This window comes from Sus scrofa, chromosome 2 (genome assembly GCF_054392235.1).
Source record: "Sus scrofa isolate SSC_HxYL_T2T_F1_AM1 chromosome 2, Sscrofa_HxYL_maternal_Yorkshire_Landrace_v2.0, whole genome shotgun sequence".
Lineage (NCBI taxonomy): Eukaryota > Metazoa > Chordata > Mammalia > Artiodactyla > Suidae > Sus > Sus scrofa.
The window spans coordinates 26190727-26215289 of NC_139384.1; the positions used below are offsets into that span (position 1 = coordinate 26190727).

Sequence of the window (24563 nt, forward strand, 5' to 3'; positions counted from 1 at the left end):
AGCAATACGGATTTAAGATTCATCCATGCTTTTCCATGGCTTGACAGCATGTTAATTTTGAGTGGTGAATAGTGCTCCATTGTATAAATGTGTTACTATTTATTTATTCATTCATTCATTAACCAATTGAAGGACATCTAGGTTGCTTCCAGTTTTTAGCAATTATGAAAACAATTGATACAACATTCACGTTCCAATTTTTTTTGTAGATTTAAATTTTCATATAAATTGGGTAATATCTGGGAGCATGATCGCTGGATTATAAAGTACGGCTATATATAGCTTTGTAAGAAACTGTCAAACTGTTCTCCAAAATGACTGCAACGTTTTGCATTTCTACCATAAACAATCATGCCATCCGTAAACAAATATGGTTTTAGTTCTCTGTCTTAATAAGTATATCTTTCATTTGCTTTTCTTATCCTATTACGTTAGCTAGGACCTCCTATATGACATTGAATAGGAGTGGGGAGAGAGGATGTCCTTGCCTTGTTCCCACTCTTAGAGGGTAAGCATCTGGTTTCCATAATTAAATGATGTTAGCTGTTGGGAGTTTTGTAGATATTCTTGATCAAATTGAGGAACTTCTTCTTTATTCTTAGTTTGCTAAAAGTTTTTATCAAAAAGACATGATGTATTTTGCAAGTCCTTTTTATGCATTAATTAATATAATCATGTTTTTTCTTTTTTATCCTCTTGATGTAGTAGATTGCTTTAATTAATTTTTGAATGTGAAAACTGCCTGGTATAATTGGTTGTAGTGTATAATTACTTATCTGTATTATTGGATTTGATATGCTAATATTTGTTGAGAATGTTTGAACTGTTTATTTCAGATGTTGGTCTTTAGATTTCGTCTTTTGAAATGTTTTTATCTAATTTTGAATTAGGGTAAAGCTGGCTTCATAAAAATGTGGTAGGAAATGTTCTGGCTACTTCTATTTTCTGGAAGAAATTTTGGAGAATTGGGATGATTTCTGATTTAAATATTTAGTGAAATTTGCCAGTTAAACCATCTGTGCTTTATATTTTCTTTATTGAAAGATTATTAATTTTTGTTAAATTACTATGAGATGTAGACTTTACTGGTTATCCATTTTCCCTTGTATGAGTTTTGATAGTTTGTGACCTTCAAGAATTATTCCATTTTTGGGAGTTTCCGTTGTGTCTCAGTGGTTAACAAACCCGACTAGGAACCATGAGGTTGTGGGTTCGATCCCTGACCTTGCTCAGTGGGTTAAGGATCTGGCATTGCCCTGAGCTGTGGTGTAGGTGGCAGGCGTGGCTCAGATCCTGTGTTGCTGTTGCTGTGGCTGTGGCGTAGGCCAGCACAGCTCTGATTCGACCCCTAGGCTGGGAACCTCCATAGGCCATGGGTGCGCCCCCTATAAAGACAAAAAAAAAAAAAAAAAAAAAAAAAGAATTGTTCATTTTGATATGTTACAAAATGTGTGGGTGTATATTTGTGGAAAACATTCTTTTATTATCATTTTAATGTCTGTGGGATCATTAGTGATGACCTCCTTTCATTTCTAATAATTCTCATTCTCTCTGTCTTTCTCTTCTCTTTTTCACAGTAGTTATCTTGAGTACAGATACAGAAGTTTTATTGACTTGTTCAAGAACTAGTTTAGAGTTTGTTGATTTTCTCTATGGTAGCTTTGTTTTCAATTTTATTGATTTCTGCTGTAATTTGAATGTATCTTGCTTCTTCTTACTTTCAGCTTAAAGTGCCCATCTTTATCTAGTTTCCCATGATGGAATCTTAGGGTATTGATTTATGTATTTCTTTTTCATTTTTGTAAGTATGCATTTAAAGATACAGATTTCTCTCTAAGCAATGCTTTTGCTTCTTTCAACTTTGATAGGTTGCGTGTGTATTCACGTCCCTTTTATTCTATATGTGTGTGTGTGTGTGTGTGTGTGTGTATTCTATTGAGAATTCTTTAATCCTTTGGTTATTTAGAAGTGTATCGTTTAATTTCTAGGTATCTATGAATATTCTGAAAATATTCCTCTTATTTATTTCTAGTCTAATTCCACTGATGGTCAGAGACACATGTTGTATGATTTCTATGTGTTCCCTAGAGCTGCCATAACAAAGTACCACAAACTGACTGTCATAAACAACAGAAATTTATTCACTTGGTTTTGGAGGCCAAAAGTCTTAAATTAAGCCATGTCCCCTCTGAAGACTCAGAAAAGGATTCTTCCTTGCCCCGTACAGCTCCTAATAGCTCCAGATATCCCTTGGCTTGTGGCAACATAACACCCCTCCCTGCTTCCGTCTTCACATGGCTATTTGCTGTCTATATACCTCCACCTTCTCCATTGCTTTAAAGGCACCAATCATAGTAGATTAAGTCTCACTCTTCTATCCTTGTCTTTGATTACATCAAGCAAATAAGGTCAGATACACAGATTCCAGGGATTAGAGCTTCAACATATTTTTTAACCTTTAACATTATTCTTAGAGTTTGCTGGTGGCTCAGTGGGTAAGGGATCTGGTGTTGTCACTGCTGTGGCAAGGTTTGATCCCTGTCCCAGGAAATTCCACATGCCTCAGACAAGGCCAACACCCCCCCCCCCACAAAAAAAGAAATAAACATACCAAAACTTTAACATTATTCTTGTGAATTATTATTTTATTTTACTGTTTAAGGGCCACACCCACAGCACATGGAAGTTCCCAGGCTAGGGGTCAAATTGGAGCTGTAGCTGCCAGGCTACGCCACAAGGCACAGCAATGCCAGATCCAAGCGGCTTCTGCAACCTACACAATAGCTCACAGCAATACTGTATCCTTAACCCACTGGTAGTGGAGCCAGGAATAGAACCCACATCTTCATGGATACCAGTTGAATTCATTACTGCTGAGCCACAACTGGAGCTCCATTCTTTTGAGTTTTTAAGATGAGTTTTATAACCCATTAAGTGGTTTATCTTGATGAATGTTCCATATGGGTTTAAGAAGCATGTATATTTTGCTTTAGTTCAGGGAGTATTACATAAACGGCAATTAGATAAGTTTATTTGACAATGCTGGTCATGTGATTTGTATCTTTATGAATTTTACAACTACATAATATATTAATTACTAACAGAGTGGGTTTTTTGTATCTATAACTATAACGGTATATTTGTTTATATTTCCTTCCAGGTCTGTCAGTCTTTGTCTCCTATATTTTGGTGCTTTCTTGTTTAGTGCATACGCATTGAACATTTCTGTCTCATCTTGTAGAATTGACTACTTCATCATTATACAATGTGCCCTCTTGATCTCAGATAACTTTTCTTGCTCTGAAGTCTGTTTTGTCTGAAATTAATAAGGCTATTCCAGATTCTCTTAAATTCGTTTTCATATGTCGTATCTTTCTGCATCTCTTTATTTTCAACCTAGATAAGTATTTTAAAAGAGGTGTCTTGTAGACAAAATATAGTTGGATGATGTCTTCCAATCCACTCTGATGGTATATTTAGTTGGGTCACCTTTAAAGTTATATATTAATGTAAATGGATTATTGTCTATCTATAATGTTTTATACTCATTAATTTTGGTTTTTACAACTTTATTACTCCTTTTTTGGATTACCTGTTGTTAACTGAACATTTATATGATATCATTTGTCTCTCCCACCCTTAAAATATACGATATTTATTTTAAAAAAATAATTTGAATGGTAATCCCACGGTATATATTTTATATTTTTAACCAATGTTAGAGTCACCTTCACACAAACTGCTTTATGTTTAGTGTAGGGACCTTAAACATTGCTTTCCAAATTCATTCCTCTCCTCCCTTCTGACACCCCCATCGTTCACTCCTCTCATCCAAATGCTGTGCTCCCCTAATGCATTGTTTCTATTGTAATATTAAATGTAAAGTTATCTTTCATTCAAATAAAAGTAAGAAAAATAAAAGATTTCATTCTGCAACATTTATTCCTTCTGACTCTTCTTTTTTGAGCTAGCTCTTCATTACTGACCTTTACTATTTTCCCACTGACAAAAAAGCAAAAAAAAAAAAAAAAATTTTTTTTAACATTTTTATAAGGAGGTGTAGTTGACATGTTCCCTCAGTTTTTATTTGTCTGAGAAAAATCGTTATTTCTCCTTCACCTTTAGAGAATAATTTCATGGATGCAGAATTCTAGGCTGGTCAGTTTTTTTTTTTTTTTCTCTGACACTGTAATGATTTCATTGCCCTCTCTTTATGCTTACATGGCTTCTGAAGAGGGTCTACTAGAATCCTTACATTTTTTCTGCTATAGGTAAGTAGGATCTTTTCTATAAGCTCTTTTCAAGATTTTCTCTTAGTCTTTGTTTCCTGCAGTTTGAATATGATATGATTACATGTGTGTGAGGTCCGGGTGGGATAAGTTCTGGTTTTTATCCCACTTGGTTCTGTAACTTCTTGAATCTGTGGTTCCTTTTCTGTCCTTAATATTGAAAAGTTTGACTTTATTACTTCAAATATTTCTTTTGATCTTTTCTCTTGTTCTCCTTCTGGTATTTAAAATGCACTTGTGTGGGAGTTCTCGTTGTGGCTCAACGGTAGCAAATACAACTAGTATCCATGAGGATGCGGGTTCAATCCTAGGCCTTGCTCAGTGGATTAAGGATCTGGCCTTGCTGTGAACTGTGGTATAGGTTGCAGAAGGGGTTTGTATCCAGCGTTGTATGACTGTGGCATAGGCTGGCAACTACAGTTCCTATTCAACCCCTAGCCTGAGGACTTCCATATGTCATGGGTACGGCCCTAAAAAGACATACATAAATACATACATACATACATACATGCATGCATGCACCTGTGTTACACCTTTGATACTGGCACACTTCTTGGATGTTTTCTTGTTTACTTTCACTTTGTTTTGTTTTGTATTTCAGTTTGGAAAGTTTCTGTTGACCCATATTCAAGCCTCTGATTCTCTCCTTGGCTATACTGATGAACCCAGCAAAGTTATGTTTCACTTCTGAAACAGTGGTTTGATTTCTAGCATATCCTCTTAATTTTTGCTTAGAGTTTTCATCTCTCTGCTTTGATTTCCCACTGCCCCTTCATGCTGTCACTTTCTTCCACTATACTATTCCTCATACTCTTCATAGTTACTTTTAATCCCTGCCTGATAAATCTGCATCTCTGTCACATCTGACTATGGTTCTGATGCTTCCTTTTCCTCTTCACATCGTGTTTCTTCTTGCCTTTGTAGGCCTTGTAATATTTTGTTGAAAGTCAAGTATATATCTGTAATAGGAAAGTAGGTAAACAGGTCTTTTGTGTAAAATTTATAGTAATCTTTCTAGAAGTTGGATTGTTTTTAGTGTTTGCTTTACCTGTGAATGAAAGCGGTTTCAATTTTTTCCAGTGGGTTTTTCTTTTCTTTTTTCTGTATTTCCTTTTGTCTCTCAGTTTTGTCTAGCCTACTCAGAAAAAAAGTCTTTTTGGTTTTTTGGCCACACCTACAGCATGTGGAAGTTCCTGCCGCAGGGACTGAACCTGCACCACAGCAGCAACCTGGGCCACTGCAGTGACAATGCCTTTTCACTGCACCACCAGGGAACTCCAGAATAAGGCTTCTTCTTGAAGCTTTTTTTGCTGTAATCCACCGTTACCAGACTGGAACTCTGTTGTGGGGGGTATGGTATGAAGAGAAGGAGCATTCTACAATCTTCTGATTAAATCTCAGTCACTGGTTCTGGATGTAAGATATGTAACATTCACAAGAGTTTCTCTTTTGGCATAACTTCCCACCTACTCCCCGCCTCCACACCTACCTTCTCTCTCTGTCCTCTACCCCTTTCTGGGACTGCAACATTGTATTTTCTCTTGAAACCCTTAACCCCTGTTGAATATTCTTGCTGACCTTATATGAGTCAAGAAAACTTCCTGTCATGGCTCAGTGGTTAACGATTAACGAATCCGACTAGGAAACATGAGGTTGTGGGTTCGATCCCTGACCTTGCTCAGTGGGTTAAGGATCCGGCGTTGCCATGAGCCATGGTGTAGGTTGCAGACATGGCTTGGATCCCGCGTTACTATGGCTCTGGCGTAGGCCGGTGGCTACAGCTCAGATTTGACTCCTAGCCTGGGAACCTCCATATGCTGCGGGAGTGGCCCTAGAAAAGGCTAAAAGACAAAAAATTTAAAAAAATAAAAATAAGAAAGAAAGAAAGAAAGAAAGAAAGAAAGAAAGAAAGAAAGAAAGAAAGAAAGAAAGAAAGAAAGAAAAGAAAGAAAGAAAGGAAAAGAAAATTATTAAGTGTAGGAGTGGAAGGAATGTCATTTTTCCCCAATGGGAGAAGACTATGATGAGGTTTTATCCTCTGGAGCATAAACTTTCCTTATGGAGAAGATGCTGAGGTTATTTCAGAATTATTAATTCTCCCTACCCTGTCAGATCTACATGGGGATCTTTTTTGGATTTTCACTGTAAGAACCTGGGGTAGGGTGGGGGGGGGGGTTCCCAGGGATAAAGCTCATGAAGTATGGAGTCCCTGGTAATACCATTATCTTCAGGAGTTTCTCAGTCTCAGGCTTTTTTACACTGAGCCCCCAAAATATATCAAAATTGATACCAAGCAAGAAAATACGTCACCTAAAACAACTGACATTAAGCATTCCTTTCATTTTATGCTATGTAAAACGATCTTGGTTGTGTCTTTTTGGGTGAAACTGTCTCCCCAGACTTCAGAGTGATTATTTGCCCTGCAACCTCTAATTTCTAATGCGTTCACACAAATTTATTGTTTTCAGTATGACAGTTGTTTCTTGTAAAAACAAGAATAATGACTCCCAAAGCTTTTTACTTTTTGGAGCAGAAATCAGAATCCCGACTACTTTTTTTTTTTAATTTTACATATTTATTTATTTATTTTTTTTTTTTTGCTTTTTAGGGACGTACCCATGACATACGCAAGTTCCCAGGCCAGGGGTTGAATCTGAGCTATAGCTGCTGGCCACAGCCACAGCCACAGGATCTATACCACAGCTCACAGCAACTCTGTATCCCTGACCCACTGAGTGAGACCAGGGATCAATCCCGTATCCTCACGAATACCAGTCGGATTCATTTTCCCTGCACAACAATGGGAATTCCCCAACTTAATTTTTGTTTTTTGGTCTTTTTGTCTTTTTACAGCCAAATCTGCAGCACACGGAGGTGCACAGGTTAGGGGTCCAATCGGAACTGTAGCCACAGGCCTATACCACAGCTATAGCAATGCGGGCTCCAAGGGGTCTGTGACCTACACTACAGCTCATGCCAACGCTGGATCCTTAAGCCACTGAGCGAGGCCAGGGATGGAAACTGTGTCCTCATGGATGCTATTTGGGTTCGCTAACCACCGAGCCACAACGGGAAAGCCATCTTAATTTTTAAATACAGCAATACACTTTGCAAATGTTTTTATGTTGAGTGAAGTATTATAGATTATAGATATAAAAAATATGCACCACGTTTTAAAATGAATATCTAGGTGTTTCTAGTGTTGTTGTTGTTTTTATTTATTTTCTCTTGCAAAATAAAATGGAAAAACTACAGTGTTCAGGTTTTTTTAATTTCTTATATTTCTTAAAATAATGTTTCCTTCACACTTTATTTTCTCCATTTTTCAGTCTCCAATTATCCTTAATTTAAGCTCTAATGTGCCAAGATCACTGACACTCTAATTTTTTTCAATCTTTTTTCTATTTTTGGGGGGATTGAATAATTTCTTCTTTGTTTCTGTGTAATGGATCCTTTCTTATCTATTTTCCAATTGGACCCCAATCTCTTCATTTTAGTTTTCCATTCACTTTCCATTTGATGGATTTTTATAATTTATGTAGTCATTATGCCATATTTATGTTCTTGAACATAATGATAATAGCTTAGTCCTTGTCTGCTAATTGCAACATCTAGGATATCTTACATCTAATTTCCATGGAATGCTCCCCCCCTTAGATTTTTAAGTGCAAGTCTAATGTTTGTTTTGTGTTGGTATTAAATGCTGAATACTGTGGAAGACATGTTACAGAGAGTCTGATTTATGTTATTTTCCTTTAAGGAGTATTGAGTTATGCTCTGGCAAGCATGTACCTTACTGTATGCAAATGTTCTTGATCTTGTCAAACTTGGCTTCACGGAGCACAAGGTAAAATGTATTCTGCTATTGCCCTGAACTTTACTTTACTTGGAAATTATGTTATTCCTGGATCGTCAATTCAATGTCCACAGATCACAGTGAGATCTTTATGCCCTTCTTACGATAGATCTCAAAAGTTCCCAAGCCTCAGTGACTTCTGATACTTCTTTTGGGCTCTTAGCCTCACAACCTCTGCTCTCTACCTGGCCTTTCAGAGTCTTGCTCTGTTCTTGTACAGCCTCCTCCTCAAATTCTACCTCTTTATGTTGTGATTTAAATAGTGCCACCAAGCAGAAATCCAGAGCAAGTGTGGCTTTCCTTTTGTTTGAGTATCACATTGCAGAGTTAACTGTGGTCCTGTCCCTGAAAACAATAGTGTCATCTCTATTGGCAGTTTTATAGTTGGTTACAGTAGAATAAGACATAGAATTCATTTTACTTCATCACTATAGCAATCAAAGGTTCTGTGAAACCTATTCGCCTTGCAACTTTTGCCATAAAAAAAAAAATGTATTCTTATGTAGCTCGTTTTAATTCCTTTTTATTTAAGGCTTTCCATTTTGCAGTATTTATAAAGAAGATATTTCTGCCCTGAAGTGGGGTACAGTAAGGACTTGTTCTAGTTTTTAGTTCATACAAAGTTTTCCTTTTCTTTTTTTTTTAACACTTGCAAAATGTATACTGTGTCAACTTGGACAAAATATACCCCAAAGTAGTCCTTTCGGTGGTGTTTTACTCATTGTTATGCCTCCTCCTGCAATACAATAGCTTCCCCCAAAGAATCTTTACCTCCTTCTCATTTATTTGTACTTTTCCATCTTTATGCATCTTAGAATACCACTCTCAACTCCTCCTATAATATCTCCATAGAATTATATTGTTCCTTTCAAATCAGGCCTAAGAATCAGGCCTCTTTCCAGTCTAAACATCCAGATCTTTTTTACTTGAACTCTTCCTGCCTTTTATGTGCACATTCAAAATTCTCATTTGTTGAAAATGCCTTGAAAGCAGGGAGTCTTTGTCTTGCTTACCATCGATAACCATTTCAGCAACGAAAAAATACTTCTAACTTATCTTGTGCTAATTAGGAAACCCTATGGTGTGTGTGTGTGTGTGTGTGTGCATGTACAATATATACATTATATATATACATATATATATATTATTTGATATATTTGAAATATATCAAATAATACTTTGTATGTAATAACTTGCAGACTTTTAAGTTACACAATTCTATACATTTTAACAGTTACACACACCCAGGAAATCACTACCACATTGCAATGCAGCACATTTTCATCAACTCTAATATTCTTGTGCTCCTCTGTAGTATAGCTCTCCCCTTTTCTTGATGTTTAGGCAGCCTTGAATCGGCTTTGTATCTGATAGTTTAGCTTGAATTTTATATAAATAGAATCACACACTTATTTTCTGATTGTGTATCTGATTTCTTCCATCATGCATGTATCAGCAGATTTTTTTTCATTATCCAATAGAATTTCATCATATGGATATAGTATCTGTTGTAAAACATTTACATGATAAATGTTGATGGACATTTGCACTGTTTCCATATTTTGTCTATCACAAACTACACTACTATGAATATTCATATAAGTTCTCTGTGTAGACAAATGTTGTTAACATTTCTTGAGCAAATACCGAGGATTGTAATGGTTTGGTCATATGGCAAGTGTATTCTAAATTTTTACCAAGCTGACAAACATTTTCTAAAATGATTGTTCCATTTTCATTCCCACTCATACTCCATGCAAGTTCCATTTGCCCCACATCCTTACTAACATTCTGTATGGCTAATCTTTTAATTTTAGCCATTCTAATGGTCACACAGTGGTATCTTGTTTTTTTTTTTAATTTTCATTTCCTAATGACTATCAAAGTATAATTTTGTGTATTTATTTTTACTTAAAATATTCAAAATATTTTTAGTTACTACTTCAAGTACCTGATTAAAAAAAGAATCATATACGTTAATAAATCTAGATTTTTCTCACACACAATCATATATCATAAAATCTCTATTAAAATTCTCTTGAAGTATATCATGTCCAATACCATAATCTTTTAACAATCACAGAAGGAAAGGCATTACAGGTACAGATCTTAGTGAAGTTCTTTGACCTGACATCAGTTCTACTGAACTCAAATCCTAAGATAGTCACAGAATGCAGCTCGTAGGCCATGCATTTTACTAAGACTATGTCAGTAAACTTGATTTGATAGATCAGATATTTGTGTTCTCCTTATACTGAATGTGAATTTATGTGATGATATTTAATGGAGGTGGGGTCTTTGGGAGGTGAATTAGGTCTGGGGTGGAGCCCTCCTCAAGGAGATTAGTGCCCTTATAACAGAGACCCCAAGAGAGCTTCTACTCCTCTTCTGCCACATGAGGACACTATGAAAAGATGGCCTTCTCGGAACCAGGAAGCAAGATCTCACCAGAGAGATCTACAGCACCTTGATCATGTACTTTACAGCCTCTAAAACTACAGCAGCTTGATCATGTACTTTACAGCCTCTAAAACTGTAAGAAATTGGTGTTTTTATAAGCCACCCAGTTTATGGCATTTTGTTAGCACCAAAATGCTAACCACCCAGTTTATGGCATTTTGTTAGGCTGGCTAAGACACATTCGTAATTTACAATATACCTGTCTTCTTAAGAATTGAATAGGCATATCCAAATAAAAGCACTGCTAGAGGCTCAAGCTAAAACTTAGACTTTCGGCATTTCCATTCTCATAACTTTTCCTTGTGGAGAAATCACGTGACTAATTAAAAGGGATTATGATAATACCAATGATTTCTACCCTTTCCTTTGCTGTTCTGTCTTTCAAGTACTGTGTCATCTTTAGGGTGACCCACTCAGAGAGAACACTGGCAGTCAAAGTCCTCTCAAAATATCTGGCAAACCGTGGTTCATTGATAGAAAACTTTGTTTCATAGTGAAATATGGGCATAAAAATTGAGCAGCTACCCACCTGCCCAAACTTTGCCATGGATGGGTGAAAAAATATTAGCCACTAGATCTAAATGCTCAGATTTTGGAATTTAAGTAAAATTAGAATGAGACAATTCCTTTCCTTTATGACTGTACACTCATTATGATATTGGGGCCTTCTTTTTTCTCTGAGTAAATCATCTTCTTTATAGATTTTGTTTTTTGTGGTTTTTTTTTTTTTTTTTTTTTGGTCTTTTTAGAGCCGTACCCATGGCATATGGAAGTTTCCAGGCTAGGGGACAAATCAGAGCTGTAGCTGTTGCCTTATACCACAGCCACAGCAATGCGGGATACAAGCCATGTCTGTGAACTACACCACACTTCCCGGCAATGCTGGATCCTTAGCCCACTGAGTGAGGCCAGGGATGCAACCTGCGTCCTCATGGATGCTAGTCAGATTCATTTCTGCTGAGCCATGATGGGAATTACTAAGTTTTTTTCCCCCTCCTCATTTCCCATTCATCAAATGGGTTCATCCATCCATGGCAAAGTTTGTGCAGGTGGGCAGGTTTACCTCCAGCCCATTATAAAAAATCTTGTACCCTAAGCTCAGGATTAGAAAGGCAACCCACTATGGAATTATGTGTCTAATATTGGAATTCTTGGTTTCTTGAATATGTATTTTGAGTCTATGTGTGTGATGAGCACTTTTATTTTTTATTTTAAAGAATTTATTAAAATATAGTTAATTTACAATGCTGTGTCAGTTTCTGCTTACAGCATGTTTCTTGAATATTTATTTGTGCTCATTTGTAAAAGATTATGTATAATAAATAATATACACAAATAAGAACAGTAATGTTTTTCCATAGGTAAAATGTATTGTTCCATTTCTTATGTGAATCAGTAAGTATAAATTATTTCATTTATATTTTATAAACATCATTTATTTAAAACTAGTTTATAACTACTCAACAACCAGCAGAAATTATTAAAAAAAAGAAATGCCATTTGCCACCTGAACTTACTCATTTCTAAGGAGATGTTAACATACTGTAGTTTTAAGGCAGTATGCAGTTTCTCCTTTAATTCAGTAAAAGATGAATCTTTTTTACAAAAATTGCTGTTCTGAAAATATCCTAATGCCTAAGCTATGTAATTCTCATTTAAAAGGATAATGACAGAATCAATTTTTATTGCCTCCAATATGATTTAGAGGTGTCTAATAATCTCAACTATGAAAAAGAAGAAAAGTAGCAGTGATTTACCATGTTAGCTTTCCATCAGCAACTGCTTCTGTAGGGCAAAGATGATTAAGCAACTCACTCAATGGGCAGCCAGTGCCCTGAAAATCATTTATTTAGCATTCTATTGGTGGTTTCCGTTTCATAAATGTATAGAATTATCATTATTTCTTTAATGTTATTCATTGTCCTACCCATCTAGTATTTCATTCAGACATATGTTAAATGGCCTAACACGAGGGCCAGGTTGTTGAAGTTTCAACCTATAATTTGTGAATCAATTTGGATAATTTCTATTGCTCTGTCCTTGAGTTTGTAGATCTTTTAGATCTTTTATTCTTCATTGTCCAATCAATCTCCTGTTAAGCCCAACCACTGAAATTTTTATTCTGAATATTGCATTTTCCAGGTTTAGAATTTTCATTTTATGTACTTTTTTTTCAAAGTCCACAGCCTTTTTAAATTTTTTCTTATAGTTGATTTGCAATGTTCTGTCAATTTCTGCTGTACAGCAAAGTTACCCAATTATACACACCTAATACCTATATATACACACACATTCTTTTTTCACATTATCTTCCATCTTGTTCCATCATAAGTGTTTAGATATAGTTCCCTGTGCTATACCATATTATCTCATTGCGTATCTCCAAATACAATAGTTTGCATCTACTAACCACAAACTCCCAGGCCATCTCATGCCCTCCCCTCCCCCTTGGCAGGCACAAGTCTGTTATCCATGTCCATGAGTTTATTTCTGTTCTATAGACAGGTTCATTTGTCCCATATATAAGATACCAGATATAAATGATATCATATGATATTTGTCCCTCTCTTTCTGACTTACTTCACTTAATATAAGAGTTTCTAGTTCCATCCATGTTGTTGCAAATGGCATTATTTTGTCCTTTTTATGGCTGAGTAGTATTCCATTGTGTATAGGTACCACAACTTAATCCATTCATCTGTCATTGGACTTTTAGGTTGTTTCCATGTCTTGGCTATTGTGACTACTGCTGCAATGAACATAGGGGTGCATGTATCTTTTTCAAGGAAAGTTTTGTCCAGATATATGCCCAAGACTGGGATTGGTGGATCATATGGTAGTCTATATTTAGTTTTCTAAATAGCTGCCAGCCTACACCACAGCCACAGCAGTGCTGCATCCTTAACCCACTAAGCAAGGCCAGGGATTGAACCTACATCCTCATGGCTACTAGTCTAGTCAGGTTTGTTACTGTTGAGCCACTATAGGAACTCCCATTTTATGTAGTTTTTTTTTTAGGGTTTCCATTACTCTCCTGACATTTTCCTCCATGTGGAAACTCTGACCTCTCAATCTTCAGCTTATTAAGTCTGCCACTTTCTACTTGAGCTCTATTCCTCATTAGCTTTGTGAACTGTGGAGTTCTTTCAGGGGAAAAATGAAATATATGTGGATCTTGCCCCCTGTGTTTCCTTCATTTCAAAAGCTGTTCCACTTCTAGTTTCTGCCAGCTTTGGTTCTTTTGTTTGCTTTCCAGTGCCTTCAAACAGTTGTTTGTTTGATTGATTCTTTTCCAAAGTTTATGCTTATTACATGTAAGAGGGTACTTGTTGGAAGCTAAAAGTTCAGAGACACATATATTTAATTTTTCATCAATTTTTGAATATTAATTTATTGCATTTGATTAATATAAAATCTTATAGGCAGGTGTTTGCCTTTTATCAACATGCAGTCTCTTTTTATGTCATAGAACATAGTCCTAGAAGGGGAACTACTGTATTAAAATTATAAATATAAAAAAACTTCATTGATACACATTGATACTTATTGCTAAATTGTTTCTGGAAAGAGTATATGAAGTTTACATTACATTTATAAGAGCAGCCTAATAACAGTCTCACTGTATCCTCCTTACATTAAACATTATAATTACATTACTCTTTCCAAATATTACAGGTAAATTATAATAGTTAAAGTTGGTTTCATATTAAATTTCACTTACTTTATTATCAATAAGATGAGGCTGCCTTTGCCTTTCTTGTTCTATGGATTGCCATTTGGCTGGTAGGTTTTCTAACTTAAGAAGAACTGATTGGCCAAACAAGATATTTCATTCACATAAGGCATGTTGACTTGGACAAGGAATGTTGTTTTTATCTTGTCAAATTGTAAAATTTTCATATTCAACCTAGCTGATAGCATTTCAGCTTGGGCTTCTAAAGAGGCATTTCAACCCAACAGCTGCCACTAGGTCAGACGACTGAAACAAACAAACAAACAAAAAATGACAAAGGGATAAAGCAAGGCCAAAGTCGCTAAAATATTTACTGATATTTCCAGACATGGTTAAACACGATAAAACAATGTTTTTGTTAGGAAGTGTGCAAAAAAAGAAGATAGGATATGACATTTTTTTACTATCACCTAAAGTGGATCTACAGAAGACAATTTTTTTTATCGTATAAATTATATGTCCTGCTTAATAAGTTTCCAGTAAGTTGCAGGATGCCTTAAATTCTAGAGTACAGGCCAGGGAAAGGGGTGTTGTTCTAGGTGAAAGAAGTTGAAATAATGTTAAAACACTTTATTTTCAATACCATTAAATTTAACGGCATTTTAATTCAACAGTCAGGTAGTGAACGAGCATTTTCTATATACAATTTTAGTTAATTATCACAGTGAAGTAATTATTAGTATTATTAACACCTATATGGAGGAAAGTAAACAAGACGCTAAAGTGCACACTTAAGGCAATCACACAGATAATGTCGTTTCAGGATTCCACCCAAGATTAGCAGCCTTTAAATAGAATCTAATAGCAACTTTATTATATGTCCCCTAAAAAATATAAGATATAGAAATAGAACTTTCTGGATATAGACAAGCTATTCCTCACATTAATTTGAAAGACATCTTGACATTTTTCCATTTGTATGTATAGTAATTATAAGTATACATACATAAGCATTTATATTTTATGTATAGGTATGTGCAAATATGTCTAGTATTAAATATTTATATATGTCATGTATATGTATGTGTGTAATATAAATCTAGTATTAGGAGTTCCCGTCATGGCACAGTGGAAATAAATCTGACTAGGAACCCTGAAGTTGAGGGTTCAATCCCTGGCATCGCTCATGGGTTAAGGATCTGGCATTGCTGTGAGCTGTGCTTTAGGTTGCAGATGCGGCTTAGATCTGATGTTGCTGTGGCTCTGGTTGTAGGCCAGCAGCAACAGCTCCAATTAGACCCCTAGCCTGGGGACCTCCATATGCTGTGGATGTGGTCCTAAAAGGACAAAAGACAAAAATTAAAAAAAAAAAAAAAGTTTAAATTAAAAAAAAATCTAGTATTAAATATTTATCTGAAATTCTTCTAGATCTATAAATCAGCTCGTGGATACAAAGGAGATCACATCTGGAATCATAATTCAATTTTAAATGACTTGGAAACCCTCATCTGCATCACTGCAAAGTACAGCCTTTTCTTACCAAAGTGTCTGAAGCTTTAGAGGAAGGCTCACTTGTCCTCAGAAATGACTTTGTTTCACCCAAGTGCTGTTGTTTCCGGCCAACCCACTAAGCATCTTCAAGCCCTTGAGGGCGCTCTACCATATCTGTTCTCTCTCTGATTCCTGCTCAGTGTGTTATCCTCTGTCTCTTAAATGTGACAATTCCTGGAGGTCCCCTTGTGGCTCAGCGGTAACAATCCTGACTAGTGTCCATAAGGTGCAGGTTGTATCCCTGGCCTCGCTCAGTGGGTTAAGGATCTGGCATTGCCCTGAGCTGTGGTGTAGGTCACAGATGTGGCTCAGATCTGGCAGCGTCCCTGTGGCTGTGGTGTAGTCTGTGGCTGTTGTGTAGGTATAGCTGTGGATATAGCTGTAGCTCTGATTCAACTCCCTAGCCTGAGAATTTCCATATGCCATGAGTGTGGCCCAAAAAAACAAAACAAAACAAAACAAAACACAACAAGCTAACTATTCCTAAAGTAACATACTGCTATATTTTCTTTAGTCTTCTCTACTTTAGCAGTTATTTAATTTTGTGCTTGATATTATAAGATGTTCTTCTCCTCTGTAGACAATTCATAATTTATGTCCCCCTCTATACCCAAATATAATTACTTTTATGCTTTTTTCATCCTTTTTCACTTCCCCCCCACTTAATTGAAAAAGAATCATTGTTTATTTTAGTTTTTACCTTTGTATTAATTTGATGCTCAAAACCTTTCCTGTAGTCTTTTTTTTTTTCCCCCTTTAAGCTTAAAACATTCTTTATTTTCAGTTATAAAAGAGGAGGCAATTTGTGAGCGATTTTACTTCCCACCATCGATATGGTCAGACCACTCAGGATGGCTCTTCTCTCACTCTCTGTATTTCCCCCTGTTCCACCAATGCCCGCTTCACTTACCTCCTCTACACAGGGCTGACCTTCCTTTGTACTTGCCCCAGACCCCAGCTAGTGACAGCTTTTCAATGGAACAGTGAGGGGCATAGCCCTCTGCTGGTTTCCCTGGTAGTAATGAGCCAACCTGACATCAATTCCCCCTATAACTGGCAATATTCCCTTCCCCCAGGGAGCAAAGGCTGCCACCATGTCCCACCCACTGTCCACTGCACACAGTGGGGTGTTGCTCTAGTATCTTGCTTCAGACATGTAAGCTTCCCCATCCATTACATCATTCATACCTCTGTTGCTGACTCCAGGCTCCTTCTTCAGTCTTAAAGCTGGGCAAGCAGCACAGGGCCTTGTAGGTGTTTGGGGTGCAGCCCAACACCATCTTTCTGCTGTCTTCTCAAACTTTGTAAGTTCTTTCTCCATTTTTGACCATATAAAACAATTTTTTTTTTCTCTTTTGTCTTTTTAGGGCCATACCTGCGGCATATGGAGGTTCCCAGGCTAAGGGGAAAATCAGAGCTGTAGCTGCCAGTCTATGCCACGGCCATGGCAACGCGAGATCCTAGCCACATCTTCGACCTACACCACAGCTCATGGCAACACCGGATCCTTAACCCACTGAATGAGGCCAGGGATCAAACCTGCGTCCTCATGGATGCTAGTCAGATTTGTGTCCACTGAGCCACAATGGGAACTCCCTAGACCTTATAACATTTGTATTCTGTCCTGTCAACCTTATACTCATTATTGTTTGTTTGGTTTTTGCCTTAAATAGATCCATTGTTTATTACTGCACTTTTTAAAAAGTTTCCCCTGTCATATTTGTTCAGTTCAAACTTGTCTTATAGCAGTTTCATTGACAACGACTCGTACGAATGACATTCCCCAAGCTCTTCTATTTTAAGGTTAATTTTGTTCAATATAAAAATCCCGGCTCATATTTTTTGTTGTTGTTCGAGTGTCTGGTGTTTCATTACTCCAGGGGAATTGTGATGCTAGCTAGCCTGATTTTCTAACTCTTAAAAATCAAGCCTCCATACATTCTGCTTCATAACTGGTATTCACTGTAATTATTAATAACAAAAAACTTTACTAACAAAAGTTTCCAAATTAGGAGAGCCCTTGTGGTGCAGTGGGTTAAGGATCTGGCATTGTCACTGCAGGGGCTTGGACCACTGTTGTGGTACAGGTTTGATCCCTAGCCGGGGGATTTCCACATGCTGCAGGTCTGGCCAAAAAGAAAAACAAGTTTCACAATTAGATAATAAATAATATGGTTATACAGTCTATAGGTAATTTACTTATTTTGTCAAAAACATTTTTCTTTTTTGACCCAGATGATATTTTTCTTGATATTAAAGATACATAATATTACAAGACTCTCTCTCAGTGCTTAATATTCCTGGTCTTTTTTAAAGTAAAGCTAGACTAAGTTATGTTGCATTTTAAAGATTTATTCTATGGGTTTTATACATCTTTTATTGAGTATTATTAAATATTTTTATAAATTTATTATTGCAAATATTTTTCAAATTCATTATATAACTGCTTATTGTTTACATAAACAGAAATATTTATTTCTCTGTATTAATTTCATGTTCTGCTTTACTGAATGTCTGTAAAATTTATGTTAATCATTTTTTTTGAGTTTTCCAAATATACATACTTATGATAGGCAAAATAGAAATAGTTTTACTCATTTTTCAATTATTACATCTCTATTTTTTCCTCTAACCAATGATCATATTGGTTAATATGCACACACGTATTAAGTTTTAGTGGACAGAGTGGAATCCTTGTCTTGATCCTCACTTAGTGGAACTGTGACGTTCATTTTATGTGTCAAATTGGCTAGGACTTGGTACCTAGATATTTGATCAAATAGTAGTCTAGATGTTGCTATGAAGATATATTTCAGTTTATTTGCTTTTGGTCTTTGGAACCGTAGCTGCTGGCCTACACCACAGCCACAGCAATGCCAGTTCTGAGCTGAGTATGTGACCTACACCACAGCTCATGGCAACACTGGATCCTTAACCCAGTGAGTGAGGCCAGGGATTGAACCTGCGTCCTCATGGATAATAGATATGTTTCTGCTGAGCCACCACGGGAACTCCTGAAGATATATGTCAGATGAGATTAAATAGGTAGACTTTGAGTAAAGTAGGTTATTCTCCATAATATGAGTGGGTTTTGTCCAATCAATAGAAGTCCTAAAAAGAAAAAAAAAAAAAAGGATGATGAAGAGGAAATTCAGCCTGAAATTAGCCTTTGGACCCAAACTGCAATAACAACTTTTCCCTGGTACCTAAACTGCTAACCCACCCTGCATATTTTCGACTTTGCAGCTTCTCCATAATCACTTGAGCCAATTTCTCAAAATAAATCTCTCTTTTCCTCTCTCTCTCACACGACTGATATTGCTAATCTTGTCATCCACATAGCACTGTTCTCTGCAGTGGTATCTATTTTCTTGTTTATGTTTTTGTTTTTGTTTGTGATATTTCTCCCACTTCATTTTACCCTCCCTCTAAATACACAAACACACATACAGAAACAAATGAGTAAACACTTTGAGGGCAGAGACATTTTGTATCTAACTCATAACTTGGTAGGTAGTATCTAGAGCAGTGAACAGTTCTGGATACATAATGGATACTTAAAGTTACTGGGTACCCACTGTGACTCAGAGGATCAGGAATCCAACTGCAGCAGCCTGGCTGCTGAGGAGGTGTAAATTCAGTCCTTGCTTGTTCTTGTGCAGTGGGTTAAAGAATCTGGCAAGGCTGTAGCTGTGGCATACGTCGCAGCTGCAGCTCAGATTCCGTCCTTCAGTCCCTGGCCTAGGAACTTCATACAACATGGGTGCAGCCATTTAAAAAAAAAAAAAAAAAAGAAAAAAGTTATTGTTTGGCTAGTCAACTTAAAAAAAAAAAAAAGCCAAAGCAGTAAAAAAATAAATAAATAAATAAATGCTGCATATCCACTAGATACCTTTCATATGTAAGTCAAATTTTTTCAAATTTTTATAAAGCTAAAAAGTGGTTTACTTTTGAGATATATTCGATTTATTGTGGTTTTCAAACTATATTTCAAATAAATGAGATATTCAAAGTTGAAATCTCTAGATCTGTTGCAGTGTAACAGAGATCATTAATGGGCTTGTGTTTTTCTTCTCCAATGTTTATGTTTTACTTATCTGTCTTAAATAGTTAGATTCTTGATGTATAATAATTCTTTTGTCAACTGAAAAATAACTCTGGAGCCCTATCACAACTGTTTGTTTTTAGTTAATGGTGCTCCAGGAATTTTATTATTAAAGACTATAAGCTGCTCTCCATGCTATGTTTACTGATGCTAAAATATACTAAGTTTCCTTGGGGGGTGGGGAAGGCCTACAAATGAAGCATGCATGTACCACGAGAAGAAAATGTCCTGTTAAGTGACATTTAAAGATCTACCAATGTCTGAATAGTCTACTGTTTCCCAATTCTCTTTATCTTTGGGAGTTTTTCTGTAATGATACACCTGTAAAACTATTTTATTTTGTTTCTAAATCTATGTATTTGCCAATGAAACAGCAGGGTTTAAGTGTAAAAGGATTGAGATAGGAATCTAGTCACCTATGTTTCTATAAGGGTTTCTGGTTTGACCTTCTGAATGTTGCCCAACCTCAGAAATACTTTTCTTGTGTGTAAAAGAAAGATTAGATATGATATCTATAGCCAGTTCTATTTTCTGATAATTTCCTTTTTTCTGATTCCTTCACTTTATCTGTGTAAGATTTAAGAAAGCTACAGTCAAAAGCCAAAAATAACAAAACAATATTTGGGATAATACTCTATAGTTTCCAGAACCTGAGACTGAACTACTCCCTGACAGTGTCCCTTTTACCAAAGGATCATTCAGTCTTAATTCAAGCTGATGTGGGTCAGGTAATATTTTCACACACAAGGAACCAAATGATTAGTAGTCCCAGAAGGACAGTCAAATGGGCCATTTGATTCAGTAATTTTAGACTGATAAAAATTTCCATTGCAGACATATTTTTTCTTAGCAGGTGAGTCATGAAGAACAGGTACTAAGCACATTATATTCTCTTTATAAAAGGACAGAATTATTAACTGGAAATAGGAAATAATACATTCTTTTTTTTTTTTTTTTTTTTTTTTTTTGCTTTTTGCTTTTTGCTTTTCAGGGCCTTACCTATAGCAAATGGAAATTCCAAGGCTAGGGGTCAAATCAGAGCTACAGCTGCAGGCCTATGCCACAGCCATAACAATGTGGGATCCAAGCTGCATCTGTGACCTACACCACAGCTCATGGCAACACCAGATCCTCGACCCACTGAACGAGGCCAGGAATTGAACCCACATCCTCGTGGATAATGGTCGATTTCATTTCTGCTATGTCACAATGGAAACTCCCAATAATATATTTCTTTTGTGTGAAAAATCTGATAAAGTTCCATTTGGTGAGGTTGGAGAAGTCCTATGACTTTTCAGTCTTAATTTTCTATTCTGCAAAACTAGATGCTCAGAATATCAATGACAGGGCAAAGTGACTAGTTCATTGTGTGGCATATAACAGAAAAGAAATTTTCTGCAAGTTTCTATTATTTGATACAAAGGAAATATTAGGAAAAATCAGTAAAAGAAAAGTAAACATTTTAAAAATGGAATACACATCTTGGGGATCTTTTGACACATCCTGGAAAAGATGAAAATGTACCTACTCAAGCATGGAGCGAGGGAAGGATGACTGTTCACTATTCTTTTTCCAAAATTTTCACTAGTTAATAGCTTATGGCTAGTTTAAACTAGGAATCAGTCTACACTACATTTCTCTCTCTCTTTTTTTATTTTTTATTTTTTCTTTATTTAGGGCTGCATCCCCAGCATGTGGAGGTTCCCAGGCCAGGGGTCAAATCAGAGAGACAGCCACCGGCCTACACCACAGCCACAGCAGCACCAGATCTGAACCGTGTCTGTGACCTATACCACAGCTTACGGCAACGCCAGATCTTAACCCACTGAGCGAGGCCAGGGATCGATCTTGCAACCTCATGCTTCCTAGTCAGATTTGTTTCTGCTGCACCACAACGGGAACTCCTCTTTTCTTTTTTTTTTTTTTTTTTTTAATGCCAAACAAAGTACAGAAGGGATAGTCGGTGGTGGCAAGAGGTCAAAATATGTAATCTAAAATGAGCTAGACTTCCTCCAGTGGAAGCGTAGCATTCCTTTGCATATATTCTTTGGCTTGACAAAAAAAAAAAAAAAAAAGCAAAATACTCAGCTTCAGGAAAGGTAGAGAAGAAAGTGGTGTGACTGCAAAAGAGAACTCAAAAAACAAACAAACAAACAAAAAAACCCCCAAAACTCATTTTGATTGCTATAGGCAATCTAGGAAATGCCCAGAAATGCCAGAATAAAAATGACTTTGGGAAATGCACAAGGGCTTTGATATTGCATTTTCTTTCCAGAAAGCCATTAAATGTTGGCTTTGTCAAGGCAAGAAAAGAGAACAAATAAATATTTTATATCAGACACCTTCAATTCCCAAAGTTAAAATCAGTATTATTACATTGGCTTATAACATAAACCAAGGAAAGGATAAAAGAAAGAGTCAGAAAAACTTTTTGTTTTTGTTCTGACTTGGGGGTGACTCTGTAATGAACTGCATCTGAAAGGAAGAACAATATAAATGTCCACCCACCAGGCTGGGAAGAGAGAGAATAAAACTCATTTATCTCAATTGCTCCATAAGCCAGAGATATTTTAGGCAGAAGTTATAAACTGATGCAATTTTTGTTTATCTGATGTGAATAATAAAAGGAAAATACTAGATGCCAACTTTGCATACAGAACGAAAACTACATTTGGTCACTGAAAAGACAGACTCTCTTGTGATGGCAGGTTTTTAAACAAAGATTTAGGGAACCAACTCTTTTTTGTGAAATCAAGTAAACACCACTCTATCAGGTAAACACTTTTTGAAGAAAGTAGGGTATTTCTTTTTCATTGTATGATAAGAATGGATGAAATAATTAGTTTAATTCAGAGCAATCTGCAATGATACAGCTTGTGAGCAATGTTTAGAGTTCAGATAGAGAATATTATATAAATCTTACCGGTCCTTCAAATGTCAAGTCCAATCATACTTCATTCCTAAAAAAAAACAATCTCTGTTAAAAGAGGATGTTTTTCTCAAGTGAGAAAGATCCTCTTCTTGTTCAATGGTAAACAAGTACTGTCTTCTTTTAGAAACACCACACCATCGATCTAGTCCTTCTTTTGTAAGATAAGATACAGGGAGTGACATTCTGAAAGTTATTCTTTTAATAAAATGACACCATGGTCAAATTATTTCAGAAAATACTGCATGCTGTATCTCCTATTTGGAGAACCTCCAAGATGCCTTAAAGTATGTCTGTTAGAGGCTGTGTGATACTGTGTTGACTTAAAAAAAAGCACAACCTGTAAGTTGAGAGTTAAGTTTTACTTGGGGTAAAATTAGGACTTAAGTTCAAGTCAGAGCATCTCAGGTAGCACTGAGAAACTTAGGCAGGGGGGGCAAGGCACAGAAAATATTAGTTTTCACAAAAAAGGGAAGGTAGTAGGAACAAAAGGTTTACCAGTAACCAGATTTACAGAAAAAGATTTACAGGAAACCAGTTTCTATGGGAAGATGCAAAGGTCTGGGCTTACTGGAATCACTCCTTTGATATGTACCTCAGCTGTGAGCCGGTATCTTTTGGAGTTCCCTCAGGGCTTACCAGCCCACCCTTGGGCTGCATTGACTCATGACCAGGACATCTTTTGTTCTGTGCACTAAACTACAGCCCAGATGGCAGTATTTCAGACAGCTCTGAAGTATCGCCCCAAAGAGGAAAGGAGAAATATCAAGATATAAGTGACAAAGGTGAAGGGGGAGGTGCATGCAGCCATGCACACATCATACAATATTTGCTGCTGGGCTCGTGAAGGTTACTGCTAGTCACGGACATCAATCATTGTTGAAGGATTTGAGTGTTTTTCTAGATATGAGAAGATCAAAGAAGTGGGCTCATAAAATCTCCTAAAAATATCCATCTGAAGACCTGCTCTTCCAGTTTCCCCAGAGCACAGAGTGCCTCACTCCTGGTCTCCACCCTGAGCTCCACTCAGGGGGTGCTGCAGGTTGGCAGCTGCAGTAGCTCATGTTTTTCTCCATATAGAAGCTGATAGCAAGTGCCAAATTTCTGTTCACCACCCAAAGAACATAGTTGTCAAATGTTTCTCTTATGTTCTGTTCACAGCACAGTTTCAGCACAAGCCCTTTTATTATAAAAAAAAAAAAGATAGGATTAAATACAACACAAGAGAATGCCCTAAATAAACCTTGAGTGGATTTGAACACAGAATGGAAAATCTCTTTCTTGAAGGCTACATGATGAGTCAAGAACTGACCTATCTATGATACAATAAAGAAAAAAATATATTGGAGATCAAAATAAGGAACTGGGACAATGAAATAAATCTGACCAACACTTTGTACTTATCTTTCTTGTCAGAAAGTCATGTCAGTGCTTTCTATTTCTTTAGGGAATCTTTTTATTATAGCTAGAAAATGTGACTGTTTGGAATACAGTAATTTTTCTAGAACAATCGTCTCTCAAAAGAGAGATTGGGATTAAATGTATAAGAAAAACTCCTTTTAAAAAGGGAGGCAAAATGGTTTGTAGGGGTTAAAAAATGTGCTGGAGGGTTAAGATAAATTTTATAGCTTTTAAGGGAATAATCAAATTTGAATTTATTTTGCAATGTAAGATTGCCAAATCTTTACAACCAGAAAATA

General features: G+C 36.4%; 1 long non-coding RNA gene across 1 annotated transcript in view; it reads left to right on the forward strand.

Annotated features, from left to right (window-relative positions):
- Positions 1-24563, forward strand: part of LOC100522921 (uncharacterized) — a 273546-nt gene that overhangs the window by 206297 nt on the left and 42686 nt on the right. The gene's annotated exons all lie outside the window — the stretch shown is intronic.